Genomic DNA, 7,500 nt, shown 5'->3' with positions numbered 1-7,500 from the left:
CTCTTCTAAGATGTGTCAATACATTTCCCTCTCCGTCCTTAATCACCCGGACCTGTTGTACATCCTTTCCATCTTTATCTCTCTGTTTCGCCAACCTATATAGATCGTTCTCACCCTCCTTACTATCCAACTGAGCATACAAGTCATCATACGCCCTTTGTTTTGCCTTCGCTACCGCCATCTTTACCTTTCGCCGCATCTCCCTGAACTGCTTTCTGTTCTCTTCAGTCCTCTCAGTATCCCACTTCTTCTTCGCTAACCGCTTTCTCCGTATATACTCCTGCACTTCCTCATTCCACCACCAAGTCTCCTTATCAACTTTCCTTCCAGATGACAAACCGAGTACTCTTCTACCTGTCTCCCTGATAACACTAGCTGTTGTTGTCCAATCATCTGGCAGCTCACCCTGACCACCCAGACCCTTTCTCAACTCCTCCCTGAAAACCGTGCAACGCTCCTCCCTTTTCAGCTTCCACCACTTTGTCCTCTGCTCTGCCTTTGTCCTCGTCATCTACCTTGTCACCAGAGTCGTCGCACAAACCGCCATCCTATGCTGTCTGGCTACACGCCCACCTACAACTACTTTGCAGTCACCGATCTCTTTCAGGTTACCTCGTCTATACAAGATGTAGTCTACCTGCGTGCTCCTACCTCCGCTCTTATAAGTTACCCTATGTTCCTGTTTTTTCTGGAAAAAGGTATTCACTACACCCATTTCCATCCCTTTTGCAAAATCTACCACCATCTGTCCCTCTGCATTCCTATCCTGGATACCATATCTGCCCATCACTTCTTCATCCCCTCTATTGCCTTCACCAACATGTCCATTGAAGTCTGCACCAATTACCACTCTCTCATTTCTGGGAATATTCTGCATCACTTCATCCAACTCATTCCAGAACTTCTCCTTCTCTTCAGGTTCACATCCCACCTGTGGCGCATAGCCACTAACAACACTGAGCATCACACCTTCAATTTCCAATTTCAGACTCATAAGTCTATCTGACATTCTTTTCACCTCTAGGACGTTCCTTACAAACTCCTCCTTCAAGATGACTCCTACTCCATTTCTCTTCTTGTCAGCACCATAATAGTATAACTTAAAGCCTGCTCCTAAGCTTCTAGCCTTACTACCCTTCCACCTGGTCTCCTGGACACACAGTATATCCAGCTTCCTTCTCTGCATCGTGTCCATCAACTCTCTACCTTTTCCTGTCATAGTCCCAATATTCAAAGTCCCTACTCTCAGTCCCAGGCTCTTTCCTTTCCTCCTCTCTCTCTGCTTCCGAACACGCACTCCTCCTCTTCTTCTTCTTCTTGTTCTTCGACCCACAGTAGCCCGATTTCCATTAGTACCCTGTAGGTCATCAGTACCAATGGCGGTCGTTGTTAACCCGGTCCGCGACCCATCCGGTATGGTATAGTTATGGTTGACTCGCATGTTTGGTTTTGGCAAACGTTTTACGCCGGATGCCCCTCCTGACGCAACCCTCTGCATTTATCCGGGCTTGGGACCGGCACAGGGAGACACTGCTCCGTGCCCCCCCCCCCCCCCCCCCCCCCCCAAAGGCAGGCTTGGAGAGACACGGGCCAGTGCCGCCCTGAGGCTGCATTACCCTCTCTTTCTTACATTTATTATAAAAATATGCTTATCTTCCTTTTAGCTCATCACACATGTCTTTATGATTTTCAGTCCATGCCTCAGCCGGCCTGAAGCTCCACTGATGCGCATGTGCGGATGCCTCTATCTAGCGGACATAAAATAAAGACAATCATTCAAATGTGAATGAGTCGGCGTGATGCTCCGGGATGTGTGGAGCTCAGGGAGCTCCACGAGTGAGGGAGTTAAGTTAGGGCGGGGGTGCAAGTAGGCTCTAGGATTCCCCGAGTCGGGGCGAGCGATGGGTTTAGAGGCGTATCGCATTGAAGATAATGGCCGCATATCCTTCTTGGACTTTTCTAAAGCCTTTGACTCGGTCGAACATCCATTTATCATAGCAACGCTCGAACATTTTGGATTTGGTTAAATATTCAGGAATGTGATCCGTGGGCTCTATGAGAATATTCATAGCTGTGTCACCCTGCCAAGCGGCACCACTCCGAGCTTCCATGTTGATGTGGGAATCCCCCAAGGTTGCCCCATCTCACCCTATTTATTTATAATTGCTACCGAAATGCTAGCCGTTTATGTTGAAAAGAGCAACGATATCCAAAAGTTAGACGTGCTGGGGACTGAAATTGTTATTAGCCTGCTGGCAGATGACACAACCTTAGTTTTGAAAAATGAACATCAAGTCCCAATAAGTGCCGAAAACAACCAAAACATTCTCCAAGGCTTCAGGATTGTCATTAAACTTAAAGAAATGCAAACTTCTTGCGCTGCATGACTCGCCACTAAAGGAAATCAGCGATGTTTCCATGAAATCAGAAATAAAATACTTGAGCATTTTCCTATCCAAGGACCAAACGTTAAATCAATCCAGGAACATTGAATCTAAACTGAATCAAAGTAAAGCTTAATTCTAATATATGGCTCCAGAGAGATTTATCAATATTAGGCCGGATATATTTGACTAAAATGGATGTGTTTATCCAGATGTATATACCCAGCGTATTCCAATGCTGCTCCAAATCAACTCGTAAAATCTGTTAACCAAATCAATTTCAACTTTATCTGGAGGAACAGACCACACCATCTAAGAAAAATCACATATGGTGAAAGAAACAAGTGAAGGAGGGCTGAAAGTGATAGAGTCGGACTGCTTGAATGGGACATTGAAGGTGAACTGGTTGAAATCCTGGATCAAACCTCATCGTTCTTTCTGGTATTGTACTCCAAACTACTTATTCAACAAAGTCGGCGGCCTGAGTCTTCTGCTTATCTCTGACTTGGATATCAACAAGATTCCTGTCAAATGTTCAGAGTTCCATAAACAAATATTATTATACTGGAAAATGATATACGTACACAATTTCTCACCACACAGTATAATAGTTTGGAACAATCGATATGTACTGCATGGCAACAAACCTCTGTTTTACAAGGAATGCTTTGAGAAAGGTATATGGTCGATAATTGACTTGATGGATGACACTGGCAGTCCTCTGGACAATGAGCAGTTCTGTACTACACACAGATTCAAGCCTCCCATATTAGAGTTGCTAAAGTTACGAAACGCACTGCCTCGACAATTTGTATTCCTGACCAAAAATATAATGACGCACCGAACCGTACAACCACAGTTACCCCGACTATCACTCCAGGGAATCTCAATTGTGGACAGAAAGCGCGGCAACTCCTTTATTAGGAAATGTTTCACAGGAAACTTATTCCCTGGACGTCAAAAAAAAAAAAAAGGATATTTTAAATAAATTTGATGAGGAATCGATTGCCACGCTGCGAACCATGTATCTGACTCTACCCATACCCCCAAGGCAAAAGAGACCCACTTCAAAATTATGACTGACATCTACCCATCTAAGGAATTATCGAGGGTACGCTTTAATTTTGAAGATAATATTTGTACATTTTGTGAAGACAACATTGAAACCACTGACCATATATTTTTTCTCCTTCTCATTCCATCGTCACCAGTTTCCTTCTCAAAAGATGATATAACATTCTGTTTACTTATAAGCAACATAACAGATGAACTCTGTGTCAATGTTCTTTTAGGCCTGGCCAAGTTCTTCATTCACAAGAACAGAATGCAAAAATGCTCCCCAAATTTTAATGTCTTCATAAACGATTTTGAAATATAAAAAAAAAAAAAAAAAATCCTTAAAACTTATGGAAAAATCCGAAAACTAAAAAATATAGTTACCCATGTCCGAGGTTCCTTTTTTTTTTGGTAAAAAAAAAAAAAAAAACAAAAAAAACAACTTGATTACATGTTACATTCCCCTTGCAATTTTTTTTTTTTTTTTCGTTTTAATTTCTTATTTGTCTATCTATTGATTTAATTACTTCCTTTTAATTTCTTTTTTTGTCTCGCACTGTAAATTTCTCACAAACCTGTAACACTATTAACTTCTCATTACATACAGAACAAATGTCCTGATGTCCGTTGCTTCCTCATCCCTGGTTGTTTCATTGACATTCAGTTCTACCTTGCTATGTTTATTTGTACATCTGTATATTTGGGTGTACTATTTATGTTCAATTAAAAACAGTTTGATGTCTGAGATTCCTTGTGAACCGCCAACTTAATTACATGTTATATTCCCCTCACAATTTTTTTTTTTCGTTTTTAATTTTATTTTTCTATCTATTTATTTAATTATATCCTTCTAATTTTCTTTTTTTGTCTAGCATTAAAAATTTCTCGCAAACCGTTAACACTATTAACTTCTGATTACTTACACCACGAATGCGCTTATGCCCCCCCACCCATCCCGCTTTTTCCGTACGGAGGCAGACACTGAGATCGAAAGCAAATGGGTGTCATTGAAATGCAGTAACAGGGTGATAACAGCCGTGTTCGAAGTGTGTAGGGGCTTATAGGAGAGCAGAAGCACGTCACGCAATTCACCTGAGTTCGGAGGATCGGGAGTACCAGGGCCCATAGCGGAGAAGCGGAAGAGCGGAGTTATGTGTCTCTTCTCAAAGGCCGGGAAGCTGGGGGGCAGCAGGACCCCTTAGAGCGGCTAATGTGAGCCTTCTCCGGACATAGATCACCCGGACTTATGACTGGAGCTCCCGGACCTCCGGGCACACACATATGTGAATGAGTGGATGAGCTAATGTCGGTTTGGTTGTGGATACGTTTCGGCCAATGCTATCAGCACAGCTATGATTATCCCCAGAACGTTGAGAACGAGCTCCCGGAACTCCAGACATGCGTATATAAAAGAGTGGAATTAAGGTGTGTGTGTGTGTGTGTGTGTGTGTGTGTGTGTGTGTGTGTGTGTATACGTGTGGGACAGAAGTAATGTTGGGGACAGAAATTGTTATTAGCCTGCTGGCAGATGACACAACCTTAGTTTTGAAAAATGAACATCAAGTCCCAATAAGTGCTGAAAACAACCAAAACATTCTCCAAGGCTTCAGGATTGTCATTAAACTTAAAGAAATGCAAACTTCTTGCGCTGCATGACTCGCCACTAAAGGAAATCAGCGATGTTTCCATGAAATCAGAAATAAAATACTTGAGCATTTTCCTATCCAAGGACCAAACGTTAAATCAATCCAGGAACATTGAATCTAAACTGAATCAAAGTAAAGCTTAATTCTAATATATGGCTCCAGAGAGATTTATCAATATTAGGCCGGATATATTTGACTAAAATGGATGTGTTTATCCAGATGTATATACCCAGCGTATTCCAATGCTGCTCCAAATCAACTCGTAAAATCTGTTAACCAAATCAATTTCAACTTTATCTGGAGGAACAGACCACACCATCTAAGAAAAATCACATATGGTGAAAGAAACAAGTGAAGGAGGGCTGAAAGTGATAGAGTCGGACTGCTTGAATGGGACATTGAAGGTGAACTGGTTGAAATCCTGGATCAAACCTCATCGTTCTTTCTGGTATTGTACTCCAAACTACTTATTCAACAAAGTCGGCGGCCTGAGTCTTCTGCTTATCTCTGACTTGGATATCAACAAGATTCCTGTCAAATGTTCAGAGTTCCATAAACAAATATTATTATACTGGAAAATGATATACGTACACAATTTCTCACCACACAGTATAATAGTTTGGAACAATCGATATGTACTGCATGGCAACAAACCTCTGTTTTACAAGGAATGCTTTGAGAAAGGTATATGGTCGATAATTGACTTGATGGATGACACTGGCAGTCCTCTGGACAATGAGCAGTTCTGTACTACACACAGATTCAAGCCTCCCATATTAGAGTTGCCAAAGTTACGAAACGCACTGCCTCGACAATTTGTATTCCTGACCAAAAATATAATGACGCACCGAACCGTACAACCACAGTTACCCCGACTATCACTCCAGGGAATCTCAATTGTGGACAGAAAGCGCGGCAACTCCTTTATTAGGAAATGTTTCACAGGAAACTTATTCCCTGGACGTCAAAAAAAAAAAAAAGGATATTTTAAATAAATTTGATGAGGAATCGATTGCCACGCTGCGAACCATGTATCTGACTCTACCCATACCCCCAAGGCAAAAGAGACCCACTTCAAAATTATGACTGACATCTACCCATCTAAGGAATTATCGAGGGTACGCTTTAATTTTGAAGATAATATTTGTACATTTTGTGAAGACAACATTGAAACCACTGACCATATATTTTTTCTCCTTCTCATTCCATCGTCACCAGTTTCCTTCTCAAAAGATGATATAACATTCTGTTTACTTATAAGCAACATAACAGATGAACTCTGTGTCAATGTTCTTTTAGGCCTGGCCAAGTTCTTCATTCACAAGAACAGAATGCAAAAATGCTCCCCAAATTTTAATGTCTTCATAAACGATTTTGAAATATAAAAAAAAAAAAAAAAAATCCTTAAAACTTATGGAAAAATCCAAAAACTAAAAAATATAGTTACCCATGTCCGAGGTTCCTTTTTTTTTTGGTAAAAAAAAAAAAACAAAAAAAAAAAAACAACTTGATTACATGTTACATTCCCCTTGCAATTTTTTTTTTTTTTTTTCGTTTTAATTTCTTATTTGTCTATCTATTGATTTAATTACTTCCTTTTAATTTCTTTTTTTGTCTCGCACTGTAAATTTCTCACAAACCTGTAACACTATTAACTTCTCATTACATACAGAACAAATGTCCTGATGTCCGTTGCTTCCTCATCCCTGGTTGTTTCATTGACATTCAGTTCTACCTTGCTATGTTTATTTGTACATTTGTATATTTGGGTGTACTATTTATGTTCAATTAAAAACAGTTTGATGTCTGAGATTCCTTGTGAACCGCCAACTTAATTACATGTTATATTCCCCTCACAATTTTTTTTTTTTCGTTTTTAATTTTATTTTTCTATCTATTTATTTAATTATATCCTTCTAATTTTCTTTTTTTGTCTAGCATTAAAAATTTCTCGCAAACCGTTAACACTATTAACTTCTGATTACTTACACCACGAATGCGCTTATGCCCCCCCACCCATCCCGCTTTTTCCGTACGGAGGCAGACACTGAGATCGAAAGCAAATGGGTGTCATTGAAATGCAGTAACAGGGTGATAACAGCCGTGTTCGAAGTGTGTAGGGGCTTATAGGAGAGCAGAAGCACGTCACGCAATTCACCTGAGTTCGGAGGATCGGGAGTACCAGGGCCCATAGCGGAGAAGCGGAAGAGCGGAGTTATGTGTCTCTTCTCAAAGGCCGGGAAGCTGGGGGGCAGCAGGACCCCTTAGAGCGGCTAAGGTGAGCCTTCTCCGGACATAGATCACCCGGACTTATGACTGGAGCTCCCGGACCTCTGGGCACACACATATGTGAATGAGTGGATGAGCTAATGTTGGTTTGGTTGTGGAAACGTTTCGGCCAATGCTATTAGCAC

Source organism: Fistularia commersonii, unplaced genomic scaffold, assembly GCF_037954325.1.
Source record: "Fistularia commersonii isolate RoL2024-O1a breed Wild unplaced genomic scaffold, RoL_Fcom_v1.0 HiC_scaffold_39, whole genome shotgun sequence".
Taxonomy (NCBI): domain Eukaryota; kingdom Metazoa; phylum Chordata; class Actinopteri; order Syngnathiformes; family Fistulariidae; genus Fistularia; species Fistularia commersonii.
This window is presented reverse-complemented; position numbering follows the sequence as displayed.